Source organism: Lissotriton vulgaris, unplaced genomic scaffold, assembly GCF_964263255.1.
Source record: "Lissotriton vulgaris unplaced genomic scaffold, aLisVul1.2 SCAFFOLD_2284, whole genome shotgun sequence".
NCBI lineage: Eukaryota > Metazoa > Chordata > Amphibia > Caudata > Salamandridae > Lissotriton > Lissotriton vulgaris.
This window is the reverse complement of record NW_028245868.1, coordinates 206,378-224,429: the sequence shown is the minus strand read 5'-3', so window position 1 is coordinate 224,429 and position 18,052 is coordinate 206,378. Positions and strand designations below refer to the sequence as shown.

The following is an 18,052-nucleotide window of genomic DNA, read 5'->3' as shown; positions in this document are numbered from 1 at the left end:
ATGATGGGAATTTGTTTTTAAAATGTATTTACAAATATTTGTGCATCTAATTTATGGGCAATTCAGTGCTGGGGCTGCTTCTATTTTTAAGTGGGAAGTTTGGCATATTTATCCTATTCATTACTTTATCTTGTATTATTAAGTTATGCAATAAGTGGGCATTTGGGGTTGTAGGTGTGCACAGAGTTGTTTTTCGAATTACATGTCTCATGCCATTTCATATGTGAAGGGAGATGGAGGTTATGGATGAGGGGAAGGGAAAATATGCCTGATTGCGTCCAGAGATCAGGCAAGCTAGCACATAGGCATTGAGCTAGCTTTCACTGCCTTTGAACTGTTCTAAAGCACACAAGGCATTATCTATGTGGAATTGCCTTTGTTTTCAGGTAAGTGGTCTAGCTATCCTGCTCGCAGAAGCATAAGATGATCATTTCTCTGAGTTCCTCTGCATTTATCCTCCACCTCGCAGCCACAGCTTTTTCTCTAATGGATGGAGGGGAATCTTGCCTATCCCATTCTACCTTCTTACATGCCAGACCCTTTATAAGAGAAGGAAGGTCAGCAGGAGTGATCATTGCTTACAGATTTAAATAAAACCCTCTCTCCAATCCCTTGCTCCAGCTGTATGTTGGCTAGATGTAGGCCGCTCAGCCGTTGCCATGGTCTGGCTCTGATGTAACAGGTAACAGGGAACTCAGTCACCCATGTATGGCCAGCTTGGTGTGTAGGGACTATGATCTTCTGATCAAGTCCCAGAGTGTTCATGCTAGACATTAGCTTTTCTGTGAAATATAGAATGTGCAAAAATACTTATAAAGTACGACTGAAATAGCTTGACCCAACTGCAGAAGAGAAGCTCTCCGTCCTAACAAATACATATTTCCGGATGGCCTTATATATTATTATCCCCTCCTGTGCTTAGTGATGAATACCCGACAACTGCTCAAATGTGTCCGTTTGGTTATTCCTCTTGGCATACATATATTCTAGGTGTTGTATCCTACTCATTTTGGTTTGCCGTTGATCTAAAAATTCACTTTTAGATGGTTTCCAGCCCTATAAAAAATAAGTGATCTAGCAATCGAGGCTGCCTTAAACATAAACTTAAGTTCAAATCGCATAAAACCTTCATTATCTATCAATGCTCCATATAGTGCTCCTAATAAACCAGGCTCCACCCTTTTAGGTATTCTTTGAGATAGAAAAGTGAATATCTGGTGCCAAAACAAATACAGGGCAAAAGAAGTAAAAAAATATATGTGGCCAATTCCCTTATTCCATTGTGATACATTTGAAGCAGTTACTGGAGGCATTTATTTAAAAATTGGGACGTATACAAAAGAGCCCATATAGCAAAAACATTCATACATTTAAAATTTGCTGCCCTAAACAATGTATGCCCAAAGATAGAAATGTCCTTCCACTGGTTTTGAGAAATAACACCTCCAATGACTGTTGCAACATTTTGGAGATGCTTTGGGATATACGACTGCTGAAATTGCAGACACAACAATTTGAACCAACTCCAATCCTCTTATGCTTATGAAATAATTCAAGCAATTCATAAGAGATTGATCAAAATCAGGATTAACATTCCCCAGACAGTTGGAAATTTGAGTATAACCGAACCGTAGGGATGGATTTTTGTATGCTAGCTGACCTAATTACTGCCAGGTCTTCCATCTGCCATTAATACTGAAATGATCTAGAGGAGCAACCCCAATCAGCTAGAGTAGCAAACTTCTGCTGCAGCTGATTTCAGTATCAATACGTAGGCGCTGCTGTCTCAATATAAACCTCCTGATAAGCTATCCACTTCCTTAAAAAACTTCTTGCTAAGTCTAATAGTTACATTAGAAAACAGAAGAGGCTGGATCGACATTTTAATTAAAGCAACTCGGTTTATCAAGGACAAAGGCAAAAGCCTTCAACATTCTCCTAAGTTTGCCAACATTCTGTGATAATTTAATTCATACAGATCAAGGATGTTTGAGATAACAAAGACACCCAGATACCGAATAGGCAGAGTAGGTTCCCACTGCTCTAAGTACAATAGGGAGATCTTCAGCAGAAGCATTGAACGACAAGGTATCTGATTTGTTGTGGTTGATCCTATAGCCCCGATTAGTGCAAACTCATTAATTCTGTCAAGAGTTTTTGGGATATTAGCTTGATCAGTTTCTAGATCTAGAATAATATCTTCCGCAAAGAGTTTTATCTTGGACATACCAAACACTGGAGATAATGTAGCGAAGTTTGTCAACTGAGCTCCTGATTTGATTGGTCTTTATTGAGCCCAGAATATTGTCTGATCTCAGGGTCCTACATTGCCAAGAGTATTAAGTAGAGTAGCTAGTAGTGTGGCACATACGGTGGATGCCTACTCGCCACTCCTCCAAGATACTGTGAGGCCTTTGATAGCTTACACATGATGGAGATTTTGATTTCTACTAGTAGCAATGTGAAGTCTAACAATTCTGATAATTAATTTGATTTCCAGAGCTGTAGGATTAAGACCAGGGGACTAAGACTTGGTTGTTGGGGGAGGCCCCTGGATTACATGTCCCTGATACGCCCCTCAAGGTATCTCCTGTAGGTGTGACCCGGGTCAAGAATGGTTGGATCTTCTTCTCTCTCTCTAGGCCCCACCAGGCCGCAACATTGCAAGAACAGTACAAGTATTACGAATGTTTTGCTTTTGTATATGGAAAATTTACTTTCAATAAAATATTTTGAAATAAAAAAAATAAAAAAAAGAATGGTTGGATCTTTGGACAGGAACAGATTACATAGAATGCAGCATAAGGCACAAATCATGTGTTGATACACTCATTTTGTGCGGTTAATCTGGTTTCTGGTGAGTGCCGAGTAGTTATTTTTATTTCATCAATTTAAAGAGGTCATTGTAGCTCTGTAGCTTGAGACCAGGTTATGTCCCATTCTTCATCTGTGGGGTCTCTGCCAGTGGCTGTTGTCTATATGACTAAAAGATACTTAAGTTATCAGTTCCCTGTTCATGTGCTTGATACTTTCTTGTTGGTTCTCTAAGTCCAAGAGCTTATGTAGAACTAAATGTGTGGGCAGTTCAACAAAATCAAATGAGTAGAGAGACGAGGCTAGAAGATATCACAAGGAAAGAGAAAATGGGAAAAAGAGGCACGAGTAATGGAGAACATATATTTAGTAGAAGAAGTAGGACATAGATGAAGGTCGAAAAACATCAGACTATTTCTAACTGCTCTTGTGGGAGAACTTATTTTCCCACTTTAGTTTAAAGCTGAAGGCAGTAAAGCGATTTCAATCGAAGTACTGAGCTTGAATTCAACAAGGTAACGCAATTCTGCCTTATTTTGGAATGTTTAACTGGGTAACGATCTAATGAAGTTTAATAGATTCAAGATGGTGGTGACCAGTAACAATAACATTTTGGAGACTCCACTTTACAGGCGAGTGTAATTTTTATTTTCTTTCTGCATTAACTACATGCAGCCACATAGTTCCTGTAATTACAGAAGCCAAATAGAAGATAAAAAGGAAGACTGCAAAAATAACCTTGAAATTAAAATAATTTTTCTTGTCCTCCAGAGGAGATCAACATAACGATTTAAAGAACGATTGTTATCTATTAAATATACTTTCTATTTTTTCAATTGCTATTTTAGAGACTGAAGAAGAAGCTCACAACTCTTAGTTTGGCGCACGAGTAACACATCACGAAATAATGTTATTTTGCACGCGTTATAATATATTGATGTGCAGCAGCCCAAGAGCCTTTATGTACCAAATAGAGGCAAGCATCCTTGCATAACATTAATTATTTTTCGAATTATTTTTTTATCTTTTCCTTGAGAAAGTGCAATTGAAACTGTTTTTTAATGCAAAATGAACTTGATTATTTTTCTCAAGCCTTTGACACGTGATTTTCTCTGCTCAGCTGGAAAGGGAGAGCAAAACAAGCAAATCAATTCTTCTGTGGATGCTTGACCTTTATTTTTGACAGAATTAGCAAAACATATTATTTTTAGGTTAGCAGCTAATTCAGGTCTCGTCCTGACTGCTCTCTCAGCACACAGCGGCTTTGTATTGCTTTATGGAAATGTGGAGTCGGTAACTTCATTCCTCATATTCTTTATTTTTGTTTAAATTATATAGCTGATTTAAATTAGAGGAGTTAGCTTTATGAACGTCATGTCTCCGACCTCATTTGCAGAGATGCTTATTCTTTCTAAACAGAATAAATAAATGGGCTGAGGGGAAATATTTCACCAAAATGTTATATTGGTGAAATCCTTCCAGCCAAAATCAGTGCTTTTTGTGATTTTGCACCCGGACTCAAGAACTCACTTGTGCACAGACTGCCTTTGGCTCCCTCGATTCCCACCTGTATTCTCATTGACTGCTATCAGTTAACGTCAGTCAGTCAGTCAGAATCACTTTATTTCGCCAACACAGTGTAGGCATAAAAAGTATACTACAGTAAAAAGAAACAATTGCAGTGTTTCACAACATTACAGTATAGTTAAAATATATAAAAATGGTAATATAAAAATACAGATTCATAATTATTTACACAATACAATAAAATCAGTTCAATCTTCGGTGTATAATTTCAGAAGATTGTATGTCTCTTTTTTAATGCAGATAGCAAAAAGGACGCCAGAGAACAACAAACAAAATGGTCAGGTAATGATTGGAGGTAATAAAGGGCTACACGACACAGTCTGAACTTCATTTTATGCATAATGGGGCTAATAAATCGCTTCCTTTCATCACAATAAACTTTGTAGAACAACAAAACGTGTATGTAATTCTGAGCAGATTGCTGATCACATGGACAGAATGGGAGGTCAGAAGCTACATAAACATTACGGGGAAAGCCCAGCATTAAAGATATATAATTCAGACGAAATCTCACCAGAATGTTCCTATGCTGTAGATTAGTGACGAAGGGTAAATATATGGTATTTATATCCTTTAGCATTGTGCTAGGAGAAGTCAAGTATGTCTTTACTGTCGACAGATTAATATTTTTAGCCTCCCTTTTTATCTGCCGATAAGAAAGCAATTGCATTTTTAGGTAATTTTTTTAGATTGAACAACAAGTAGTAGGGTCCCAAAAAAGGCGATGTAGCCCAACCACTTTCAATATGGATTCAACATAGGTTAACCAAGTGATGTTACCCACCCCATCTAATTTCAGAACATCCTTTATACTGGCTCTTGTTAAGGCAAGAGTCTCTTTTCGCCAAACTGAATGCCATATAAGAATCGGCGCCACTGCAATGGTGTCAGTAATGTAAGGCTCTCTGAGTTCCATGCGACACTTAAAGTTGGCACATGAGTTTGGTAAAGATCGAACCCTTTTTAAGAAATTATCTTCAATTATCTGCAGTTTTGCACAATCCCTTGTTCCCCAAAGAGCTGCCCCATAGGTGGCAGCAGACACAGTCTTTGCTTGATACATCGGCCAGTTTTCTTTAAATAAATGTTGTTAGTGCCCCAATGTTCTTCTCCATCTAGGACCCTCTGTTAGCAATGATCTTCTGCCAATTAGTTTGGGCATCAAATGTAATCCCTAAATAATTAAGTGTCAACAACTCCCAGTTTGCCCCCTTCAGTAATGACTTGTGAATAACTTTGCTGTTTAGTACCTGCCACAAAAATAAAAGATGTAGAATAATTGACCTTCATATCTAGGTTATTCATGAATTGGGTATACCCCAGAACCAGACGGCGCAATGTGTTGCCCGTACGAGCTAAAAGCACTGCGTTGTCCGCATACAATAAAATTGGCACCTGTGCTGAGTTTATATAAGGGACATCCGGGATGGTACCTGTCAGAGCAGATTGTACACCGTTGGTATAAATAGCAAATAAGAAGGGGGGGAAGGACGCACCCCTGCCTTATGCCTCTTGTAATTTTGAAGGATCTAGTACACTCACCGTCCCGTCCATAGCGAATACATGCTGTGGCACCTGAATACAGGTCACGAATAATATTAATAATATTCAGGTCGATTCCCATGGCCGACATGATCTGCCACAGCCTAGGCTGTGCCACACAGTCAAAGGCTGCGAACAGATCCCTGAAGGCCAGGTGGAGATTACCTTTTTTTGCAGCAGTGTATTTTGCTATAATTAGGCTCAAGTTCAGACACTGATCCACAGTGCCTTTCCCTTTTCTAAAGCCAAACAGGCAAGGAATAATAATATTTTTTCCAGGGTCCAATCCTCTAATCTATTTAAAATCAAATGGCCCATTAACTTTGCAGTAGAATCAATCAGAGAGATTGGTCTATAGTTTTTCGCAATTGACCTGTCCCCCTTTTTATATATTGGGACAATTACAGTTGTCTTCTACGATGGTGGTGCACATGTTTGCGCAATTTTATTAAAAACATTTGTAAGAAGTGGGGCCCCCACAGGTCTTGATTGTCTAAAAACAGATCAATAGGGGCTCCATCTGGTCCTGGTGCTTTTGCTCATTTACATTGGTTTAGGGCATGCTTAGTTTCAGCAAGTGTAAAAACAGCAGGAGTCTCATTACTTTCTATAGATTGGGAATCAGATTGTAGAGTTGGCATATCACCCGCTCCGAAAAGTCCTTCAAAGTGGGTCACCCATTCTTCCTGATCTACGTTGGTGTCTGTGGTCATAGCCTGTTCGTCTTTTAAGAACGGAGTATTGATCAAAGACCAAAATGCTTGGGAGCTTTTTAGTTTTGCTGCCTTCTGCAGGTTTTCCCACCATTCTTCTTTTAAGGTTTTAAGCCTGGTAATTCTTGCTTTTATATAGGCTGTACGTAGACGTTTAACTAATATTGTGCCTCTGGGTTTGGTCTTCAAAGCTACATGTAAACTTTTCAGAGTTTTATCACGATCGTCATCAAACCAACTATATTTTTTACGTCTGCCATTACGAAACAACGCAAGTTAAATTATTTTTAACATCCGATAGAATTAGCTCAAAATCCAATATAATTCTCTTGTGTAAAACTGAATCCAAGCAAAGCATTATCTCCGCAAGGCTGTTGGACACTAGGTTGGTTAAGAAACTCTGTGTCTATTTTTTCCCATTTTAGGACAATCCCGGTTTCTCTTGCAATTACAGGGTTTATAGGAAGTTTAAAAGCACAATCGGCTTTCTTTACGGATTGCATGAAAAAGGTTATTGCAGCTTGATCACTAAATGGGTAGAACACAATCTCAAAACGAGAAAAAAGGCCTTTTATAGAGTCAGAGACTAATACATAGTCAAGGGTAGAAGTAGAAAAATTATTTTTAAAAAGTAGATTCTAACTGACCAGTTACATTTTCAGACTTATTTAAAAATACAAGATTATTTATTCTTAATAATCTATTCAACGTATTACCATACTCCATGTGACAAAAGTGAAAAACGCTCCCCCCATCATCATCCTGTATTTCCACAAGCTAACACATTTATCTTATCACATGGGTGAGTGTTGAAATCCCCAAGCCAAATTATATTGCAAGGTTGGGTACACTTATCTTGTAGCTCATTAATATCCTTTTCCAAAGGGAGCCGCACATCTGCTTGATTACTTCCAAATTTGTTATTATAGAAGTTGATAAAGAGACAGCAGTAATCCACACAATGATCAGTTAAAATAATATGATAATAAGGTGACTTGTTCAAAAATGACTTCACTTTAAAAGAAAAGGCATTAGACAACAGTGTCAACAAACCACCTTTGGCCCGATCAGCAGGTGACGGTATAGCTGGAGTATAAAAGGAACGATACCCATTCAAGAATATTGGATCTATTTCCCAGGTCTCCTGAAGGCACACTGTCAATAGATGTCAACAGAGACAACCAGTCAGTATTAGTCCTTTTTTGTAACCAGCAATGTTCCATGACATAGTTGCTATAGATCCTGAAAGATTCTCTCGAGATAGTGGGATCTTTGGCAGGTTTAAACTGTCTTGATGACGGGCTACTGTCACACTAGAATATATAGGAGAGAGAGTGTGCGAGAGAGACAGTTTTTGTAGATCTAAGACACCATCTCCACTAGGTAATATAGCCTCAGATTCCAGTCAATCACAGGCGGACATGCCTTCTAAGGCAGCAAATCTATTCCTTAAGGGAAACGATGGGAGTGAAGAGGGAAATTACGGATTTAACGGGAGGTGTGAAGGCCTCCAAAGAACATTAGATCTAACAGTAGACAGCTGTTGTGAAGAATGGGGTTTATAGAATAAACCCAGAGGTAGAGCAAAGATTTGCGAATGAAATGAAGGCGTATTAGGTAAGACAGATAAAAGTTCACCCACTATATGATGGTTATCATAGTTTACTACAATACAGTCTCCTTTGATACTTTTAGGAGCTTTTCCTACCCAGGAGACCCTCCTAGCCATAATGATGTTATGGAGGGCATGAACATTTTCCCCTAGGGAATTAGATAACCAATGCTTGCATTTATTTATTAGCTGCTCTGTGTTTTCTGTCACATTTGGTTTCAGTTTTGGGATATTAGCCAGCACTATAACATTTGGACAAGCAGCTGGAGGGAGATCTAATCTTGACTTGGTGTTGCCACTATCATCTTGGCGCTGAGAGACTTTAGCTTCTGAGCACGATGGATTTGACTTTTCCTCCAGACATATTAAAGGAACAGATGGGATTATATGTGGGCGAGGAGCTGTCAAACTAATAGATGTCTGTGATTCACCTTGTGGCCTTAAACAACCAGTATTTTCGAGGCTACCTTGTGCCACTGTCTGTGTCTGTGTCCTACCATTATTTTTGTGTACATTGGGGCTCAACATTCTGAGAGTATCCTGTGTAGTCTGGAAGAGCTACAGGAGGCCCCATTTATTGGCGTCAGACATGTCTACCCACACGATTAGTAATTACATTTGGTCTGTTAGGGATTGCAGGATTACACAAAACGTTTAAAATTCCGGGTGGCCAACTGATTTTTCTCAAAGTATCCTCAATAGTGCTAAAATTAGATACAACAAGCATTTCAAAGTTGGTTAGTCTTTCCTCTATCAATATCAGTCTATCAAGGATTGGGGATAAGGATGACGAGATAAGATCCCCCATTGTAACCAACAAAACCTCATAGGCATCAGACGGGGGAGCACCTAGTAAATCTCCATTTGAAGCAACAGAGGTAGAGGTTACGGGCGGAGGCACTGATGGCAATGGGGATACGATCCCACCATTCCTGTTAGTCTTTTGCATTTTTGCGATTTTCTGCCTTCGAGGGCCCCCTCCCCTCTTCCTATTTGTAGCCAGCTCCGGAGTTAGGTCCACAGTTGGAATTAAAGGTTTGGGTGCCGACCTTGTGGCAATTCGTGGAGGTATACCACAAGGTGCGCCCTCTTTGGCCATCTCCGCAGGTGGCGGCTGATTGGAGCCTCCATTACAAACAATTGCCCTACCTGAATGGGCAACTGAAGTATTGAAACTGTGAATTGAGATATGATGGATGAGGATTGAGAGATAAAATTAAGATTAGCCTTTGTTTTTTTTTGTTTTTTTTTATCTTGGTTGCAGTTTTCGAATAATAATTCAAACGTTGAGTCAATCAGGCTGTGTAAAAAGGTAATGAGTGTAATTTGGCCTGACCTTCCTTTAAGGACAAGCTAAAGAGTGCGGGCAGCAGGGATGGGGGGTGGCGCAACCAGGTCCGAGTCAAAGCCCCTCACAACCAACCCCGCACCAACTCCTCACCATTTATCTCCCGAACCTTCTGCCCTGCTCACTATCAGCTTGTGTGACTCCGTGCCTCCTCGCTTTTGCTTTCTTTGCTTTGTGCTGGACTCCTTGCTGTGGCGCTGTACAACTCGTGCAATCTACCGCCCCTCACCACCACCAGATGTGAACCGGGAGCCTGAGGGATGCGGCGGGTCGCCAATCCAGAGCCAAGGGCACAGCAACGGCACAAGCACGAGCAGGCTCCGCCTCAGGGAAAAGCGACATGTTGAGGCCTTTGAGGCCCTTGGCTGGCCCCTGCTGAGCAACACAAGGAGGAGCAGGCATCCAGAGCAGCGGGGTGAGAACTGTCGCTCTGAATCGCACAATCGGGCGGAGCCGCGGCTCTGGCCTCTAGTGGCTCACTGGTTAGAGGCGGCAGACCCGAGAGCAGAGGACGGCCCGGGACCAGGGTTCGATTCCCGGCGCGGCAGGTTTCTGGACCAGGGTCAGCGGACTCGATAATTCTCTCGCCTCGGTGCCCACTCTGATCAGCGTTCACACTCGGCAACTCTAGGCATTAGCTTGCCTCATCTTCACTAACGGCCCCACCAGACCGCCGGGGATGCCTGGTCTCACCCTGGAGATACCCATTAAGGGACCATCTCTCAGGGAAGCCAGGAAGGGTTTCGCAGCGGTCGAAGCGTCTTGGGACCCTCCGGGTAAGTAGTGCGCTATATAAATGCCTATACATTTACATTTACATTTACAATGCAGCCGCTGCCCCCGCTGTTAAGCTGCCTCTGCTGTTTCCGGTCTGCTACCGACCCGACCGAGCCTCTTAGTCTCCGGGACCGGGAAGGGACCTCTGTACTCCGTGACAACAGGCGAGGTGAGGTGGTGGGAGTGCAGGGGCTGCAGGCCGCCGGTTCACTGGTTCACCGACTGCGGCACCTGCCCGATACTCACACTCCCAACTCCTCCTGCTTCCGTTGAGTCCACATCAGTTAATGAAAACATCCCTAAGAAAGGGAACCATTGTGAATGCTGCAGCGATCTGATTTACGTTCCTTAGAACATACCAGCAGCGGCTCTGCCGGTAAGGCGGAGGAGCACCGCGTTACTGCTCTTTGGCAGTAGAATAAGGGGGAAAAAAAAGATAACTCAATATTATCATTTAATTTGCCGTACTGAGGCAGTTTTATGGGGTGGGCCGGGGCTGTTATCACAGCCAGCAGGGGGGTGGGCTCTTAAGTGAGCATGACTGTTTGGCAGGTCATCTTGGGCCTGCCAAACATCGGCCAGCGAAACAGTCATACGCACTTAGCATGTTCTCCACCTGGCTGTGAAGGTGTATAGTCTCCCAGTCTCCGAACCACGGCACTCAGACCAATCACGGCACTGCTGGTGATTGGCTAGGGGAGTCTGTGAGCCTTGGGGCTGCGGGGAGCCAGGAACTGAGGGCGTACGAAGGAGAGGCGGTAGACGGTGTTCGGTAGGTAACACTTATTTTCTTTTTCTTTTTTTTTTAACCCCCGCCATCCCATACCTAGCAGCAGCCACTGTCTGGTACCAGCGAATCAGAACGGCTGTAGCATAAACCACCTGTGACTCACTTACAAGCCGGCATCTCACAACAGTCCATGAACCACTGCTGGACGCCATCTGATTTCTGTGGTTGTTTTTAGTGCATGTAAGTGGAATTGGAAGCCTCGTGAATAGCGGATTCCCATCTTGCTAAGCCCTTTAAACAAATGAAAGAAGGCTTGCTGTAATACTGTATGTATCTGCCAGGGCGCCATCTGTTCCCCAAACCCCCCGCCTGAGTCCAGAGTCTTTTGTGTGTAAGCCAGAAAGCACTGTTTTGGAGACTTCATTTTGCTTTAAAAAAAGCAGTCTGTGTTGCTGACCGAGTTGCATCCACTTTCAGCATCATTGAGGTATTCATGGTTGTCATTTACTCAGCTGGCATTACCACATGAGAATAATAAAAAGTGATGAATTAACCACTTGTAACAACATTCTAGTCCATCGTTTTCTATTCTTTTTTTTGCCCACCACGCCACTTCACTCAGTGCAGTTTATTCACATTTGTGAATCCATGCAGTAGCACCTCAGCCTTCCACCCTTTCAGGGTGAACAAAATGAATGCACACCTGCGGTTTGAATTGAAAGACAGGGTATTTAATATTCTGCACTCGTATATATAGAGCATGGAATTGCTCGTTCTTTGCCTCTCCACAAGTAAAAACTTGTCTTTTGGTTTTGCGCTCTACTCCTTAGTGGGGGGAAAAAACTGACATGCTGTTCAACAATATTTATTTCCCTGGTTCAGAATGCGGACGACACCACCATCTGAGATAAATGCGAGGAAAAAACATTTTAGGGTACATTTTAGAAAAGTAAAGGTATTGTTGTCTGGACGGAAAATAACTACCTCCCAATGAAAATTGGCACTGTTAGTGACTAGAAACATCACAACATACAGTTACCTTTGGGCTGGGTAGGGAAAAAGGAGATGTCACAAAAAGCACAATCACCGTTTAAAATCTAAAGCATCAGCAGTTGTTTGCCTTAAAAAACAAGACGTACAGCACCTATATCCATTTTGCTATCTCTGAGTCGTCTTAAAGCCAAATTTGGGCTGACTTTACTACATGGTGCTATATTGTTTTATGACGAGCAGGGCTGCTGGTTAGACCAGACACTTGGGCAATGTTTACAATCCGTGTTCTCATTACCTCAGCCGTACCCACTGTCCCAGCTGTGCCTAGAATTTGGGTTCCTCCAAAATGTGCTCATTTAGCAAGAAATTGTCAAAAAAGATGTCCGAGATTCACTCTGAATTTTGATTTTTGAATAACGGTTTGGACAGTGTGTGTCTCATGTGGTCAAAGTCAAAGCCCTCTTCTATTTCTCGAATTGGGATTAAAGGACAAATATGACCGGCCTCAAACAAAAACGAAAGGTTTCAGTTTGCGTCACATAGAAAATACAATACACTACTCATGCAATAAATCACCAGCCCGAAAGTACCTCTCAGAACCCTTAGAACAACATACTGATGGGTATTTTGACTCTTGTGACCTACATTGTGTCTTATTCTACAAGTTAGAATGAGCTGAAGTACCTGAATCCCGGGGTTGAAAGACACCCTGCGCCTTTCTGTGTCTGTGAAGATTCACTCTCTGGATGCTAAGGGTGTTTGAGACCTTGTTTCAAAAGCTGCCAATCGCAGCAGTTAATGAGATGGTTGCCTGTTTCACAAATGTAAATTGTCAATTTATCTGAGCCTGAGGCCTGATTACCTTTGCTGATGACTTGCGAAGTAAGATGACAGACTGTTAAGAGAAATATTCATTAATATTCACATTTCTGACAGTTTAGAATTTATGCAATTTGTATACACAGAGAAGTCGATTCGATTCAAAATGTTTTTCGGCACAGTTACAATGGCCATTAAAGTACATTAAAAAACACTTCATCAATAACTACAGAGTACAACAAATTCAGCAGCATTAAAGGATTTCAAAACAGTCAGGATGTCCGTATGTATTTAAAAGCACTACAGTACAACATTTTCCTCAAATGTAAAGCTCCCCATATACAGTGCAGTATTAAAACAAACAAAAGTATTCTCAAGAACATATATATTGCATATAGCTGCTTTATAATCTCTAATATTACGTGCGAGAAAAATGGGTTTTAGATAACAACTCAAGTCTTCAAAAAACGACAGAATAAATTAAAGTGCTGTATGGTTTGAATCAATACATCTTCATAGGAGCTTAGAGTTGAAGCTGTCGGACATTTTTTCATGTTGGGGAAGGCCACTAAATAATGGATGGTTCCGAGCCGCAACCTGGTTAGTACAAATTGATGCTGTATATTGCTTACCCAGGGTTGGCAACCCTCCAATAAGTTATTTGATATATATGAGTTAACTGTATGCTTTCTAGTTTCTTCTCTATTCTATGCTTGTGCCTGTTACTCATAAAAGAAGCCTTTATTACGCTCTTCTCAATAGAAAGGCTACCTTCTGGTTCTCTCGTGAGAGGTAAGTCAAACAATAAGCTTAAAGATGTGTTAATATATGACAGCCACAGATTTTTAAAAACATTGTCTAGGCAGTCTGTGATAATGGACTTAGTAAAAATGTTTTCCATTTTCGCCCGTTTAGACCGTCAGGGAAGCAGGGGTTTTAGCGCTAATGTGTCTTCCAGAAAGTACACCTCAGTTTCCTTATGCACTATACAAGACGAAGCATATCTAGTTACACACAGCAAATGCTCTCAAAAGCAGATCTCCTCTTTTTTAATGGGTTTTCTAGACGTATAGCCCCATAGCTATCAACCCCCCCCCCCCCCTTCTCCCCCTCCCCCCAATAAGTAGCAGATGATCTACCTCTTGCTTTGTATATTCGGTCATTTCCATAACTGGGCGGCTACCAATTTTTTGGGTGAACCTAAATACTCCTTCACACATTCACCTCAATTTTAACTGTGTGTTTAGACCCAGTTGTGCCCAAGATCCAAAATCCTTAAATAGCAAAAGGTGGTAGCATTTACAATTGGCGATCCCTCAATAAAGAAGGTCTACTCGCTGTCCCTTTTCCCCCGCATATCATTGTGAACATTTTTGCCTTATTAATCTTCATCTTGCGGGATGCCATAAATTCCCAAGGTGTCCATCAATTTTTGTAGGGCAACAGGTGTCCTTGATAAAAGGAAAGCATCGTCAGGATACAATAATATTGGAACTGGGCGGCCACGAACGATAGGTGCGTCAGTCTGCAGAGTCTGGAGGATGTACCCTACACCATTAGTAAATGGAGAAAAAAGGTGTGGTTTGAGCACACACCTCTGTCTAATTCTTCTCTTGGTCTTAAATAAAGGAGAACATTCTCCATTAGGACAGTACCCCACCAAAGCTGACATGCTTTCATATAGACTTGCCAGGAAACTAATCATAGACCTAGGGGCCCCATGAGGGGACAAGGTAGACTAAAGTAATGAGTGGTCAAACAAATCAAAGGCACTACTCAGAAAGGCAAAACATAAATATAGGCATCCGAGTTTGGCTTTGCTGGAGTTTCCTATGAGCAGATCTAAGTTTAAACATTGCTCCATTGTCCCTTGTTTTTCCTAAACCCAAATTGTGCTCCTATATGATGGAGATATTCACAGCCCAGTCCTCCAATCTCTGCAACAGGACCTTGCCCATCAATTTGGCTGAGTAATCTAGGAGGGAAAAAGGATGATAACATTTTGGGTCAGACTTATTCACCTTCATGAAAATCTGGACTGTAATCGAAATGACCCATGAAGTTGGAGTTGAACCCTTAACAGCTGCGTTAAGAACTCTAGTCAAGTTAGGACCCCATAGCTCACCTGTGGCTTTAAATGCATCCACTGGTACCCTGTCTAGACCAGGCGCCTTCCCTCCAGCACTCGGATTTATAGCCAAAGGGACCTCCTCCAAGGAAATATAGAGTTTAACTTGACAGCTACCCAAACCCCCTACTGATGATGTTCCCTCTATATAAAAATCAAAGATATTCATAAAATGGGTGACCCATTGATCGCAGGAAACCAAGGAAGTAAGTTCAGGGCGTGACTCTTCCTATGAGAAAGTGGCATACACTGCGCCACAATAGTGCTGACTCCTTCATCTCTGCATCCTGGACCAGGTTTAACCGGGCCTCCTCCTGTAATAGCCTCTTTCTAGCTGTTAAAGCCTCTTTAAAGTTCTTAATGTAGGTGCTTAATTGCCGAAGGATCCTTAGGAGATCTGAGGAAGGCCTCCCTTAAGAGTTTAGACTCCTGCATACTTATATACTTTTATATTGGGTTATGATCACTTGCTGCTGTTGGAATGGTATTAATGGAGCAAACCATATCTCTAGCAGCTGCCGAAATCAGGGCATGGTTAATTATAGTGTGGGTGTCTCTGCCAGTAAAAGTGTGGATCTGTTTACTGGTGGCCGTACCACTACTTTCCAAGAGAATAAGATCATACTTAAAGATCAGAGTGTTCAAGGCTTTGCCGTAGTCATTATGAAGGAAATGCGGGGTTCCATCCCCCACAACATTAAGCATGCCACACACCCTTCTTGCAGGAAGAGGAGATTTCTGAATGTTATAGTCACCTAACCAAAGAATGACACTCTTAGAATGTATAGCTTTTAGTAAATTCTCCATTCCTGCACCTAGTGCATGCACAACAGAACTATGAATGAGTCGAAGATATCATTATAAAAGTTATTTTATTTATTTATTTAATGGTTTTATAAAGCGCGTAGTAACTCGATGAGCATCCCAGCGCTGAGCTGTTTCTCCTGAGGCTTCCGGCCATCTGATTGAAGTTATGTTTGGGGGAAAAGGAGGGTCTTTAAGGATTTCCTGAACCGAAGATGGTTTGATTCTGTCCTCAGACTTCGTGGTAAACAGTTCCAGTGTTTGGCCATGTGGACCGAAAAACGGCGGCCACCGGTTTTGGCTTTTTTAACTCTGGGAACTGAAATAAGATTTTCTCCATTGGACCGGAGGTCTCTTTTCACTTTGTAGGGGATTAAGATTTCTTTGAGAAGGGGGGGGGCGTTATTGTTGAGGGTCTTATGGGCCAGGCAGAGGGCCTTAAAGATGACTCTTTCTCTGATTGGCAGCCAGTGCAGAGACCTGAGAGCTGGCTTCGCGGAGGATCTTGAAGGTGTGCCCGTGAGAAGGCGGGCGGCAGCGTTTTGGGCTTTCTGCAGCGCATTAAGGGTGGCTTCAGGAGCTCCCAGGTAGATGGCGTTACAGTAGTCTAATCTCGCTAGGATTAGGCCCTGTATAAGGAGCTGTAAAAGTTAACTATCACAGGGTCATGGCTTGGACGCCGAACATGACACCGCAGTTTAATTTGATTTGAAATATTAATTATTAAGCGCACGATTGCCATGGCGTCTTGGCGCTGACTGTAACACATGAATAACTAGCGTGAGATTCAAACTTTAAGTTTGAGAGAACAATCAGGTTTTCAGCTCCTCAAGGCCACCCGCAATCCTGCACAATCCCGATTCATTCCCTTCGACGCCTCGTCAGGGGTAGTAAGCGCCATGTAAATGCAATTACAATACATTTCAATACAATATAAGGGAAAGCTAACCTCATTCTTGCTGCCACTGGTCCGGATGAGGCCCCCCATTACCTTGCTGGGCAAAATTGTGTGTTTTGGTGATTGGGCACCAGGACATATAGTGCCGGGCCCACCCGCCCGCTGGCCGCGGTCCAGAACGAGAATAAGGCGGTACAGAGGTCGCATTCTACTGCGACAAGAGCCAAGGTGTGTGTGGCTGGGGAATCCTTGGGCTTGCACCCTGGTGGTCCCGATTGGTAGGGGTTTTCCGACTCAGGCCCTGTGAGGAACATTGGATTTAGTGGTGCAGCTGAGACGCATGGGCCTCAGCGACATGACCACTGGGTGAAGCAGTGTTTCAGCCCTTCAGAGTGGAGGTAGGGCTCGGCAGGGCAGTCTTGAGCTTCAGCCACCGGTGGATGCAGTGAGGAGAGCAGGGATTTCAGGAGCACAACACAGGGCAGCAATATCATGTGCATTGAGCTCCGGCTGGAGCTTTGGGTCAGCTGAGGCAGCTGTACGTTCAGCCTGGAAGCACAGGCCCCCTCCGCGGCCCCAGAAGAGTCCTTACTGGGGATTTGGTGCCTTTGAAGATACCCCACCTACACTGCTATAAACCCCATTGCTGAGGCCCATGGTCTGGATAACACCGGGGGCGGCTCAATCCATGGGGGTACGTACAAAAGCCAGGAGCAGACAGATTGACTATTGTGTTGGCAGACGTGACCCTCCCCCAGCCCGTAGTGACAATGCGTGCAGCCCACAGAACTTCCAGTGACTTGACCCCATTAGGGAGCAGCATTGCGGTAGCTCACTGTGTTGCGGAGACTGCCAGGTTAGGACCTGGTGCGGTTTGTGACGTGGTGTGCCCCACTTATTGATGTGGAGTGCAGGGCCGATCTGAAAGAAACAGGTTAGTGTTAGATTCCTTACCTTAGAATATCCCCAGGCGCCTAGACTGGATCCGGAAAGTTTTGCGTAGCAGTACCCCTGCGCATCGGTGGCGTCATCTGCGGCTCCGCGTCCGTCGTCGGCGTCGTGATCGCCGGGATGACGTCATCAGAGTACTTAGACGCCGCCCTCGCGCACTGACGTCAGTTCTTCTTCATTTTTTGACTAAACTTTTTCGATCTTTTTTGGATCTTCTCGAGTCGATCTTGACTCTCGGTGCCGATAGGGATGCCTGGATTCAACCCTGCGACTACTGTAACCACATGATGTCGGTTACCGACCCTCACCGTCGGTGCCTTTACTGCCTCGGGCCGA

General features: G+C 42.8%; 1 protein-coding gene across 1 annotated transcript in view; it reads left to right on the top strand.

The window, feature by feature from the left end:
* LOC147666261 (NBAS subunit of NRZ tethering complex-like) overlaps positions 1–18,052 on the top strand; it is a 359,627-nt gene that overhangs the window by 170,665 nt on the left and 170,910 nt on the right. The gene's annotated exons all lie outside the window — the stretch shown is intronic.